This window comes from Rhinopithecus bieti, unplaced genomic scaffold, assembly GCF_001698545.2.
Source record: "Rhinopithecus bieti isolate Rb0 unplaced genomic scaffold, ASM169854v2 scaffold_10223, whole genome shotgun sequence".
Taxonomy (NCBI): domain Eukaryota; kingdom Metazoa; phylum Chordata; class Mammalia; order Primates; family Cercopithecidae; genus Rhinopithecus; species Rhinopithecus bieti.
This window is the reverse complement of record NW_016806659.1, coordinates 3187035-3200463: the sequence shown is the minus strand read 5'-3', so window position 1 is coordinate 3200463 and position 13429 is coordinate 3187035. Positions and strand designations below refer to the sequence as shown.

Sequence of the window (13429 nt, the reverse complement as noted above, 5' to 3'; positions counted from 1 at the left end):
TATTTGCAGAATAAATATGTGACTTGAGCTCTCAAACTCTGTTGCATTTATTTCATTGGTAGTACTAGTGTTTTATTTTTTATTTTTTTATTTTTATTTTTTGATACAGACTCTGGCTCTGTTGTCCAGGCTGGAGTGCAGTGCGCGATCTCAGCTCACTGCAAGCTCTGCCTCCTGGGTTCACGCCACTCTCCTGCCTCAGCCTCCTGAGTAGCTGGGACTACATCCTCCCGCCATCACGCCCAGCTATTTTTTTTTTTTTTTTTTTTTTTGAGACGGAGTCTCGTTCTTCACCCCAGGCTGGAGTGCAGTGGCCGGATCTCAGCTCACTGCAAGCTCCGCCTTCCTGGGTTTCGCCATTCTACCTGCCTCAGCCTCCCGGAGTAGCTGGGGACTACAGGCGCCCGCCACCTCCACCCGGCTAGTTTTCCTGTATTGTTTTAGTAGAGACGGGGTTTCACCATGTCTAGCCAGGGATGGTCTCAATTCCTGACCTCGTGATCGCCCGCCTCAGCCCCAAAGTGCTGGGATTACAGGCTTGAAAGCCACCTGCCCGGCCAATTTTTTGTATTTTTAGTAGAGACGGGATTTCACTGTGTTAGCCAGGATTGGTCTCGATCTCCTTGACCTTCGTTGGATCTGCCCGCCTCGGGCCTCCCAAAGTGCTAGGATTACAGGCATGAGCCACTGCGCCCGGCGCCTAGTAAAGTTTAGAACTTTTTAAATGTTAATGTTAAATTCTATACCCAAGTGACATACAAAGTTTAAAACACATCTTCTCAGGCTGGGCACAGTGGCTAATGCCTGCAATCCCAACACTTTGGGAGGCCAAGGTGGGAGGACTGCTTGAGCTCAGGAGTTTGGAGACCAGTCTGGACAACATAAGGAGACCCCATTTTCTACAAAAAAATACAAAAAGTAGCTGGGTGTGGTCATGCGTACCTGTGATCTCAGCTATTTGGGAGGCTGAGACAGGAGGATTGCTTGAGCCAAGGAGGTCAAGGGGGGTGCAGTGAGCCATGATCGTGCTGCCACGGCACTCCAGCCACATTTCAACCTGGGCAACAAAGCAAAGCCCCGTCTCAAAAAAAAGAAAAAGAAAAAGAAAACCTCCTCAGAGTAACATGGCTTAACAAACAAAACACTGGAGGGCTTATTTGTTTATTTAAACTACTTTATACCTCTGAAATATTCAACCCATGTAGACATCTGTATATACAAAGATTTCTTTTAATCAGATGAGTACTGATCACACCTTTGAAGTGCCCAAGTGGATACAGTGGTGGAGGCCACACAGGAGACACGGGCCATCTCCGGAGTCTCTCTGGGCCTGCCTTGTGTGGAGGGGAGAGCACAGATGCAGACCAAGGCCAGACTCACTTCAAGTTGAGAAATGGGACAAATGGGACACATAAAATCGACATCAGCCACCAAGATCCTGTCTGAAACCTTACTTCATTCCTACTGGTTAGCAAATGCCTTTAGCTCATTGATTGCTCACAAAAGGAGCAAATCCAGAAGAATGTGTATGCCCAGTATACAGGCTAACTTCATGCTGATCTCAACATTCGAATGCCCAGGAGGCTCAGTTACTGAGCATTTTCACCAAGCCAATCTGATAAGGTTTATAATGTATAGACTTACTGGTATTTAAATCTCATAACATCCCTATGAGGCATGAACACTATAATCCTCCTTTCACAGATGATAAGCCTGAGTCACTGATGTAACTTGTTCACAGGTATTCACCGTCAGGGCTGGGATCTGAATCTATGCAGGCTGGTTCCCCAGTGGACTCTCAACCATTACTATATGTTCTTTTTTGTTTTTTTTTTTTTTGAGACGGAATTTCACTCTTGTTGCCCAGGTTGTAGTGCAATGGTGCGATCTCGGCTCACCGCTACCTCTGCCTCCCAAGTTCAAGCAATTCTCCTGCCTCAGCCTCCCGAGTAGCTGCAATTACAGACACGCACCACCATGCCCTGCTAATTTTGTATTTTTAGTAGAGACGGGGTTTCTCCACGTTGAGGCTGGTCTCGAACTCCTGACCTAAGGTGATCCGCCCGCCTCAGCCTCCCAAAGTGCTGGGATTACAGGCGTGAGTCACCGCACCCAGCCACTACTACATAACCATTCAAGATAAGAAATGGTAAAAGTTGTACATAAGGGAGGCAGATAATTTGTTCTGGGGTATTCGGATGAGTGGTACAGCTACGTCATAGCAGATTGGAGTGACATTTGAGCATCATGCAGAGGCCTTGAGCCACCCAGCTTCTCTGCAGTTCTCCTTTCCCGAGTATATTATCTGCCCGCTGCTTGTTGGTTTCCTTCTTCATTTATTCAGTTGTGCTACAAATAATTGTATGCCTATTACATACCAGGTTTCGGTATTATGTACAGGAAATGAGAAGATAAATAAGAGACAACCTCTTCCATATTTATGGCATACACTGCCCTCAGTTTAGTTTCTTTCTCCTGTTCAAAATTTCATTGTTTATTTCTGCATCAGTTCAGGCTGCTGCTTACGTGAGGTAACCTCAAAGTGACTTTTTCAAAGTCCTGACCCTTTGCCTTTCAACATCATTTAAGAACAGCAACAGCATCCGGATCTCTCAGTAAAATGCCTTTTCAACAGCTCAAAGCCAGGCTTGTTTTTGTTTTAATTTGGGAATGTTTCCAGTGAAACTTAGTTCCATCATTTAATTCCTGGCAGCCCAATAACCAGGGAGCGATAACTCTCTTATCTGTGGGCTGTTTAATGACTATATAGCACCACCCTGGGAGCAATACACTAAGGCCTTCTTCCAGATGCCATGTTTTAAGGCTTTCAGCTGGAAAGACCATCACTCTGTAAAATTTATTTTGATTATTTTAAGTCAGGATTTGGCCTTCTTATTCAGAAAACAACAACAAAAAAAAAAACTGGCCCCTGGCTTTCTGCCTCCTGCACTTCTGACTCTAGGCCATATGAGTATCTAATTTCTAGTTTTTCAGACAGAGAAGGTTAGAAACTGGTAACCGTGGCCTCAACAGCAGATAAGCACATCAAGTCTGTGACAAGAATTAAGAAGACTGCTATAGAATTTTTTTAAAAGTCATCTCTTGTTCCAGAAAGCATAGCTGTCTCTTCCTTTTTGTCCTCCATACCCATTCTCTTTGAGAAGTCCAGGTCTGAGAGGCACCAGACACTCCATTGACTAGGGTTTTGCTGCCTATAGGTAATTATGCTAAAAGTCTGCAGTAGTAGATCTTATGCTGGCATAATTATGCATTCTAGAGCAGAAGGTTTTTGCTGGAAAGCTTCACTGTTAGATATGATTTGCATTTTTTACTAGATACTTGTCTTTGGTCTTTGAGGACAGACATATTAAGGATTCCTTTGTGCATCAACAGAAAAGCAAAACACAAAACAGCCTATATGTGAGCATGAGGCCGTTTTTTAATACAAGAAAAACATTGCTCTAGAACAGGGTTCACCTTTGCTTCAGGGCCTAACAGTTTATTTTGGAGCCACAAGGGTAAGGAAGCAGGTCAGAAATGACTTTTAGTGTAACCCTATCTGTAATTAAAAATAAATGCTGTCATAAGATCAAATGTTATCAAAAATCAGTATTTTAAATTAAATTTACCCCGAGGTTTCTTTCAAAAAAAATTTGTAATGTTCTTTTTGAGTGACGCCTTTGCCCTGCTAGAGCTGAAGAATGTGATCAATCGGCTTGTTGAATAATCCTGCACAGTAGGCATTCCGCTGAAGCCAACTCTAGCTGGGGGCTCGGGAGCGAAAGACACAGATGGGACCCTGCCGCCCCTCGAATCGGGTGGGCGCGCCCGTTCCCGGTGCATCAAGAGGCTGGCCCGGCCAGGGGAGAGCGGCTGGCACCGAACCCCACGCACCTCCCAGCGCGCGGGGCCGGGCAGTCGTCGGCTCGATTTAAAGCTGGTCTCGAAGGCTGCGACCGGTCAGGCGAGGCGAGGCAACGTGAGCGAGGGTGCTTAGGGAGAACAGCCGCGGGCAGCTCAATGTTGGGTGGCCAACGCGCGACGGGGCCCGGCAGCAACCCAGCAGACAGCCCGACCCGGATCCCGAGCTGCGTCGCGGACAATGCCGCGCTTCCGTCCCGGACTACGACTCCCGGCGGGCTCTGCGACCGCTCCGGGGCGGCCCAGCGTGCACTGCGCCGGCCAGCTTGACAGCCGGGCGCCCTAGTCGGCTAGCTCTGCGCCCGGTCAGGGACGCTGGCCTTCTCGCGGTTTTCCCCCGATGTGTCTCTTTACTCCAACTGCCTGAAACTCGGCCCCACGAATGGCAGGCAGCGTCCAAAATTCAACCCCGTAGAGCCAGCATCAGCCAATAAAGCGCACGGATGGAGGCCACGTGACAGCAGTGGGCCGGCCCTCCGTCTGAGCCCAGATCTCTATGGTTTCCGCGGCTCGCTAGAGGGAGTGTGGTCCACTGGAGGACTCCCTACATTCTTCCTCCATTACCTCACTGCCTCCGGTGGCTGCTGGGATACCGGAGGACTCGGGTCCCGGCTCGACTCAGTCCTCCAGCCGCCCGGGGAATACCTCTAGTTCTTCCCGGCCGCCGCCGCCGCCCCCGCCGCTTCCTCCTCCGCAGCGGCCTCCTTCGCCCCGCCACCGTCCGCGCGCGCGTCCGCCCGCCGCGGGCCCAGCTTCTTCTGGAGCCCCCACCCAGGCGCATGGCTCCATGAAGCAGCAGGGAGGCAGAGCACGAGAGTCCCGTCCGCAGCCGCGTCTGGCAGGAGAAAAGGTGGAACTGGGTCGCGGCCCTCCTCCTCCCCGCTGCGGCCAGGCCTCCCTCGGCGCCGCCCCTTGCCAGCGGGCTGTCTCGCGGGTCGGGCCGCGGTAGCGGGAGAGACGCGGTCCTGGGGCGAAGTCCGGGGCAGCGTGGGAGCCGGCGCGGGGGGGCCTCAGGCATGTCCCAGCGGAGGGCAGGGGGTCGGAGGCACTGCTGGGAAGGCGCGGGCGGCGCGTGCCCGGCCGCCATGAGGCTCGGCTCCCGCTCCTGGTCTTGTCTGCACTCCCTCCAGGAAGGGCTCGGCTCGTGTAAAGTTTGTGGTCTCCGGCGCCGCTGGTGGCCCCCACCACGTCCCGCCGCCCCCTCCCCCCCCCGGCGTCTGGATTCCACCCCCGCGGCTCGGCCCAAGCTGCTCTACCCGTCGCTCCATCGTCTCCCCAACTCCCCAGCGCCCCGGACCCTCTTTCCTCATACCCTCGTTTTTCACCTTTCACCCTCTCCCTAGGCCTGCTTTTCCCCTCCCTGCTCTGGCCTGTCGTTTTCTTAACACTCTTCACACGCGCGCTTCCTCCTCCTCCTCTTCTCTTTTTCCCACCCCTACCCTTGGGCCCTCCTTCCTTAACCTCCGCTGGACCCCTGTTCCGTGATCCGTCCACCTGACACGCTGGGTTTCATGCCTCTCTCTTTCCCAGGCTGTGGGTTGTGCCCTTCACTCCTTGCCCTCCTCCATTCCCTGTCCTGATCTGAACTCCTCTCCTTGCCACGCTCCCTCACCCTTATCCCTCTGGGCCTTATCCTCTTTCACTGCCCTCTCCTAGGATAGAGTGGGTGGGGCCTCTCCCACCCACAGGAGATGTAAACAGTCTCCTGTTTACTTACATCTTTGGGAGTAGCTGCATTCTCTACTAGTGGGGAGAGTTGGTGAAGAGATCAGGAAGAGATTTCTTCGAGACTGAGAGTAAGGATGAATGACTCTTAGCAGCAACAACAGTGACCCTCTCCTCCCGGCATAGCAAGATGGCCTGCCCTCAGGTCCCTGCCTCTGGCGTGCTGTCCAGTAATTCTTCAGTGCTGTCTTTGCAGAGGATTGGGAAATTTATCTGTGTTCTGAAACCGGCAGAGAGCCTTTAAATGGTCTCTCCTGGCTTGAGAGCAACTTTTGCTCTGCATCGGTGGTGGGGAAGTTTTAATGCTCGAGTTCAATAAATCAAACCTTTGATTTTCACCATCCTCCCTTCTTGTTGATGACGCTAAGGATGAGATGATTCAGGGCATGGGACTGCACTGCTGCCTCAGATTTAGAGTTTGAAAGGTTTTGAAATAAGGAGAGCCTGTTCTCTAGCTATTTGCTGTGCCCGCCCCCCACCCCCCGCCCCGAAATTGCTCTGTGGAGTTGTGGTTTTTCAGAAACCGTGTGTGTCTTACTTCTGCCCTACCTGGGTGTTTGTTCACTGCACCTGCCATTTTCGTCTTAGGTACAGGAAGAAGGAATGGAATCCCAAGGAAGAAAATTCGTTCCAGAGACAAAATAGCTCCCCTCCTCTGTTGTAGCTGTTCCTCTGGCAATACAAACTTTCTGCTTTCAGTGAGTATTATCTTGGACATATTTAGAATAGAGCATCGTTGTAGTGTTTGGTTTTAGGCGTGTGCTAGGATTTTGGGATGTAGGTGTATTTTGATCATTCGTATTTTTCTACTTCCGTGAGGGGGTCCTAATGTTGATGAAGTTTTTCCATTTATTCCCTTTTAAAATAATTTAAAAATGCAAGTTTGTTTTCCATACCCCTGTTAGAGTGAGCTAGGTGGTGGCGTGGCATGATCTTTCCTTTATATTTCTAGTGTGTAAGGTCTGGCTCCCCACCCTTCCCAAATTCGTTTCTCAATATGACCAAAAAGGTTGTCTTAACTTTTAGGGTAATTAACTCAGAGGTTAATGCAGTTCCTGATCAAAGTCAGTTATTGGTTCTCTTTTCTATAGTTTCAGTCCTCAAAGACTTTTGGAACATTTTGTCCTCAATTCGCAATAGTGATGATATTTCCCTGAAAATCCCATCACAGATTTGAAAATAATTAAAGTTTTTCACTGTAAACTTGACACAAAGTTCTGGGGAAAAATTATGACTGCTGTGTCCTCTTAAGTTGATTAATGATAGCATGCTAACACTTAGGAGAGAGTTTTCAGAGGGCTTCACTTCTCGGTGAAGCCCCCCAGCCCCTCTGACGGATGTAGGGGACAAATGTTTTATTTTACAAATGAAAACTGAGGCCCAGAAAATCTGGCACCTTGCTACAGGTCACATAGAAAACAGAGGGGAGGCGAAAAAAGTTTTGACTCCTATGTACATGTTTTTCTTTAAGCTAAGTTGAAATGAAAATGTATAGTTCCGGCCAGGCGCGGTGGCTCACGCCTGTAATCCCAGCACTTTGGGAAGCTGAGTTGGGTGGGTAACGAGGTCAAGAGATCAAGACCATCCTGGCCAACATGGTGAAACCCCGTCTGTACTGAAAATACAAAAATTAGCTGGGCGTGGTGGTGCGTGCCTGTAGTTCCCAGCTACTCCGGAGGCCGAGGCAGGAGAATCACTTGAACCTGGGAGGTGGAAGTTGCAGTGAGCCAAGGTCATGCCACTGTACTCCAGCCTGGCGACAGAGCGAGACTCCGTCTTAAAAAAAAAAAAAAAAAAAAAAGAGTTCTTTATGTTTTTGAAAATCTATAAAGCTTAAAAACTATTGTTGCCAGGCATGGTGGCATGCATCTGGAGCCCCAGCAACTTGAGAAGCTGAGGCAGGAGGATCGCTTGAGCCCTATAAATAGCCACTTTAGCCTGGGCAACATAGCAAGACTTCATTCTTTTTTTTTTTTTTTTTAAAGTCCGGGTACAGTCGCTCATGCCTGTAAATCCCAAAACTGGGAAGCCAACGCAGGAGGATTGCTTGAAGCCAGAAGTTCAAAACCAGCTTGGGCCACATAACGAGACCCCGTCTCTACAAAAGGAAAAATTTTTTAAAATTAGCCGAGTGTGGTGGTACATGGCAGTGGTCCCAGCTATTTGGGAGGCTGAGGCAGGAGGATCTCTAGAGCACAGAAGTTCAAGGCTACAGTGAGCCGTGATTGCACCACTGCACTCCAGCCTGGACCACAGAGGGAGACCCTGTCTCCAAAACAAAAAGGAACAATTATATAGGTAGGTCTGTGATCTGTGGGGGAAAATTTTCACACACCAAGTGTTTTGGGTGTGTGTATGCTGGGGGTTTCAAAAATAAATGATTATTTGGTATGGTTACCAGAATGTATGTGGGTTTTTCTGACTGTTTCCTGGAATAGTTCCATAAGTAGGACAGAATTATAGCTCAGGTGCCATTTCAGTACCCATAATATAATTATTAAATTGAATTTCGACTCAACTCTGTGTCACAAAGGAAACAACAGCTTGTTCCCTTTTGTGGAAAGCTTGATTTGAGCAAACATCTGAATGCTAAATGATAACAGAGGAAAATGCAGAGACCCCTTTTCTTGGCCTTTTCCCACCTCGCAAATCTTCATGAGGTCGTGCCCTCGAATAAGCTGTTTTGAGGCATGTCTTCAAAAGGTGAATCTAGATTTTTTTCCGCCCACCTTTAGGCTTTTCTAGATACTTTAATCTGATGGTTGTGTAAACCTAACTACTTTGACAACAGTTTTTTTAATTGGTATTCAATATCTATCAAGATGTCTGCAATAATAGCGTATTTAGCAGGTTTAGTCTCTTTTTTAGTGTATGTCTGTAAGTTTAAATGAGGACTCTAGTGGAATAAAACTGTACAACTCTCAAGGCAGCCAAGTATTTTTCTCTGTGTTTTCTGGCATCTCAGAATAAAAAGAAACAGTGGATGATTAATTAGAAGCCATTGCTCTTCAAAGAAGGAAACCATCAAGGTCATGAGAGTAATAAGCCCACGTTAATAATATGATCTTTTAGATTACAAGGCCATTCTTAATGGAATTGCATTATGGGGGTGTTATTTCTCTAGACATCATAAGCACTCAGAGCTGTGTTCTTTTTATAACCAACGCTACTTTTATCAGTGGGGTAGGGTAGTATTGGTAACAGCAGACACTTACTAGATAGTAGTTATGTGCCACAGAACTGCCAGGTGGTTTTCGTGTCTTTCACAGCTCACAAATAAACCTCTGTGGTAGCAGGAGCCCAAGTCCACAGAGATGTGAAAACTTGCCTGAGTTGCGTAGCTGGTACGTGGCAAGTCAGACTTGGGATCTGAGCTGAGATTGTAACCTCAGAATCTAGGCTCTGTCCCCTGAAGAGGGGAGCTGCTCTGGGAAAATGTGAATTATTGTTTTCAGTGGACTTAGTAGCCTTGGAAGGGACCTGCAGGGAGAGAGGAAGGTCCTTTTGCCCAGCCAGACACATGAGTGAGGACATCATCACATCTTCATGTCAATAGCAGTCTCAATACCTGGTTTGTAAATACTAGCAGTGTGTGAGAAATAGTCTGTATTAATCCCTGAAACCACAAATGGCCACCCAGGCAAATAAACTCTCCAGTGGGTAGTTCTGAAAGTGCTCCGTCATTCAAAAAGGAACAAATAATTCTTCCCAACCACAGTTTAGATTGTCTGATCTATCAAAAGAAAGCCTTGAACCAGCTAGAAATGGCACCCAAAACCAGTTCCAGAACTGACAGCTACTGTTAAGGACAACAACTGCCAGCATACATTGGACCAAGAAGTGAATTTAGGTGATAGTTGACCTAATTTTTAAAATGAATTATCCACAGTGGCTGTCCATTTTGCCGTGAATAATTATTAAACTATTCCTTGGTTTAGGCTGAATAGAATGGAGATTGTTGATAAGAATAGGCCCTTATCATTCAGTCATCCCCAGGTTCTGCGATACTCCACTGTCAGCAGGCAAACTTAAATTACTAGATGTGTAGATAAGATTGTTGGTGACAATCAGCCGTGTGTGTGTGTGTGTGTGTGTGTGTGTGTACTGTATGTAGGGCACCACGTTAGGTGCCGTGAAAGATGAAACATGCCCTGCGGCCTCTCAGGCTCAGGGTGATGCTGAGTTCAGTGCTGGGTTTTAAGTTGTAAGCTGCTTCAAATAGCAGGGCAGTGCCCAGTGTCCCCACAGAGAGGGCGGAAGAGTCACAGAGGGGCCCTTGTTGCGGGCCCTAATGAAGTTCAGGGCCCCCTTGAATGTGTACATCAGGTGGAGAGGAGAGAACGTCCTGCAAGCATAGGTCAGATGAGGACACCGCAGCATCACTGAGAAAGGCTGGTGACTTGAAGCACTGAGGACACACTTTGTGTGACACCTGCAAGGTTAGGAGGTCTTAAGAGGTGGTAAAACAGTGGTTCCTGTGATTTCTGCCAGCTTTTTGTTGAAGCATGAGTGTTGTTTCCATCTAGTGGAAACCTAGTTTAAACTAGCTTATTCTTATTGGTGGTCCTAACGTATGAACAGGAAGAAAAGGGGATCACTACTGTGGACTCTCATCATGGCCCTTGAGCTGAGCTTTGTACGGGTAACCAGCTGGAGTCCTGAAAGGGTCTTGGTTATATATACTTTTATAAAGCAAGGGTTTTTACACCTGATTTCAAACTTTTTTTGTCTTTTTCCTTCCGTTTTTGTGGAGAATGGGGTCTTATTATGTTGCCCAGGCAGGTCTCGAACTCCGGGGCTCAAGCTATCCAGCCGCCTCTGCCTCCCTAAGTGTAGGGATTACAGGCGTGAGCTCCTGTGCCTGGCTTCTCTTATTTCAGAGGAACCAGCTTCACGGTAATTTGTACTACGCTCACAGTACCATCCTTGGTAGCTTTTATCAAGTTTGGCAGGGAAGTTTGGCGGGCACACATTTAGAAGAGGTAGAGCATGGCATTAAGTGGAGCATTTGTTTTTAGCTGACCAGACAGATAGTCTGATCTATTAGAATGCTATGAGTTTGAAGTACCTTACCCTGTACGCAGAAAGCCGGGCTGCTGGAGGACCAGGTGTCTCTTGATCATTGCAGGGCAGTGCTGAGAGCCGAGTCAGGAACTACTTAGTTGTGATGAGACACCTACATTGTTGGAATAGGACTAGAGAATCTCGAACCTAAAGAGAACATTTTGATGAAATTCATTGATAGTGGTTGATGTTTAAGAAGCCTTTGTTTATTACCAGCAGCTTGGTTTACTTTACATTCTTTGACTATAGTTGTTATATATTAGGCCATTTTTACATTGCTATAAATACCTGAGACTGGTAACTTATTTTTAAAAAGAGGTTTAATTGGCTCAGGGTTCTGCAGGCTGTACAGAGAGCATAGCGGCATCTGCTTCTGGGGAGGCCTTGGAGCTTTACTCATGGCGGAAGGCAAAGCAGGAGCGGGCACATAAATAACAAATACAGGAGCAAGAGAGAGTTGCGGGGAGGTGCCACACACTTTTAAATGACCAGATCTTGAGAGAAGGCACTCACTGTCATCACTGTCAGGAGTACAGCACCAAAGGTTGGTCCTAAACCATTCGTGGAAATCCACCCATGATCCAGTCAGCTCCCACCAGGCCCCACAGCTGACATTGGCGATTACAATTCAGCATGAGACTTGGGTGGCGACAAATATGCAAACTATATCAAGTTAATATTTGCTTTTTGTTGGCAGATAAGTAGAGTATTGGCCCCCTCAAAAACCCGCCTTAAATAATTGTGTAGAAGGATGGGAGGTGGAGAGAGTAGGTGATGCACAGAGGTATAGATGAAGTAAGATAGGCCATAGGTTGGACATTTTTAAATGTTGGGCTCATTATACTATTTGTGGAGTATACTGTTTTCTCCACTTTGTTCATGTTTGAAATTTCCCATAGATTTGAATTTATGGAATAAGCTTTATAAGAAATGCCTTCTAATATATTTTTGATGCGGAAAATATCTTAACTCTGCTCTTGGTCACTAAGACTCAACTGAGACTGTCAGTTGAATTGGTTACTTAGTGGCCTCCAGAGAAATGCTTGGGTCTAAAGGGCCAAAGATTGTGGTTGGTTCTGTTCATTGCAAGTCACAGCTGGAAGATGTGGGGCAGCTGTAAACACTAGACGTCAGCTGCCACTGCGGTCAGTGATTGTATGTGGTGTGCAGCAGAGTCTTCTAGACTTGAGTTCATCTGCATTGGTGTGTTTGAAAATCCCTTCTGTTGCTCTGTTATGGGATGTTTCACCAGTCAGGTGGCTGATACCACCTGGAAGAGAATGTGTGAGTTGTTGCCTCCATCTCATGACATGTAGCTTTTCCTTCAGGTGTGGTTTGGTGTAATGAGAATGATGAAAGGCTTTTTTAGCTTTTGCATTTTATCCTTTCTCTTTGATTTTTTGAATTTTGAGGCTCTAGAGATGCAGAGCCTCAGGGCCCTGTTAAAACACCAGCTCTCTGGGAATACGGTCCTGCTGCTTCATCCAACCTGTGTCTCTACCTTGCTGCCCACAGTTACACACAAAGTAGAGTCAAGTGAGAACTCAGGCCAGTGACACCCATCGCGGATTCAAATGACCCTGGGATGAGGGGATAATTTTCCACGGGATGGCTGAGATGTTGACTTTGGGCTTGGTTTTTCATAGTTTTTTCCCAGCTCCATTTTTGTTGGCAAGATTCTATAAGCTGTTAGATTAGTTCTTAACATACCCTAGAATTTAAATTTTTATTTATTTATTTTGAGACAGGGTCTCCTGGGCTCAAGTGATCCTTTTGCCTCAGCCTCCTGTGTAGCTGGGACCATAGGTGCATGCCGCCATGCCCAGCTAATTTATTTTATGTAGAGACAGATGTCTCACTTTGTTGTCTAGGCTGGTGTCCAACCCCTGGGCTCAAGCCATCCTCCCACTTCAGTCGACCTCCCAAAGTGTTGAGATTATAGGTGTGAGCCCCCACGGCCAGTCCAGAATTTAATTTTTTTTTTTTTAATCCTGCCCTAAAGAAAGAGACTGAATCCAGTGGATATTATTGGCAGGACTCATTCTTTCTTGTAGTTCCAGGCCATAGAGCCTGATACATACATTGTGATCTAAATCCTAGCTCTGGCCCAGGTGCAGTGGCTCATGCCTGTAATCCCAACATTTTGGGAGGCTGAGGTGGGCAGATTACCTGAATTCAGGAGTTCGAGACCAGCCTGGCCAACATGGTGAAACCCCGTCTCTACTAAAAATACAAAAATTAGCCAGATGTGATGGCACGTGCTGGTAGTCCCAGCAACTCAGGAGGCCAAGTAAGGAGAATCGCTTGAACATGGGAGGCAGAGGTTGCAGTGAGCCAAGACTGTGCCACTGCACTCCAGCCTGGGGGCCAGAGTGAGACTTCGTCTCAAAACAAAACAAAACAAAAAATCTAGCATGCCACTTAGTGGCAGTGTGGACAATGTAAAATGTAAAATGATGGTAGCATCATCTGCCTTGTTGAGTGCTTTAGAGGATTCAGTGAAACCCTGTTTGAAGAGTGTGTACTCCGTGCAAGTTCTGCTGTAAGCCCAGAATGCACAGCCAAGTACTGGTCACCCAGGAGTTGCCCTCCTAGAGAACAGTGGAACAAGAACCCAGATGATAAGAGCAGCTGAAAGTATAGATGCTTACCACATGGCAGTTACTGTTTTAAGCCCTTTACATATATATACATTTATACATATATATATATATATATA

At 47.1% G+C, this 13429-nt stretch overlaps 1 protein-coding gene and 1 pseudogene across 4 annotated transcripts in view; one reads left to right on the top strand and one right to left on the bottom strand.

The window, feature by feature from the left end:
- Window positions 1-3421: 3421 nt before the first annotated feature.
- LOC108533014 (uncharacterized) lies at window positions 3422-5026 on the bottom strand (annotated as a pseudogene).
- The window catches only part of AMMECR1L (AMMECR1 like), a 24748-nt gene continuing 15969 nt past the window's right edge, over window positions 4651-13429 (top strand). The window contains exons 1-2 of one of the 4 annotated variants that reach the window (XM_017877367.1): window positions 4651-4771; window positions 6235-6344. The gene's annotated coding sequence lies outside the window, so the exon portion shown is untranslated. Of the gene's footprint in view, window positions 4772-5161; window positions 5718-6234; window positions 6345-7901; window positions 7945-13429 lie in introns of those variants that run through there. The other 3 variants (XM_017877362.1, XM_017877363.1, XM_017877364.1) reach the window with 3 other exon arrangements.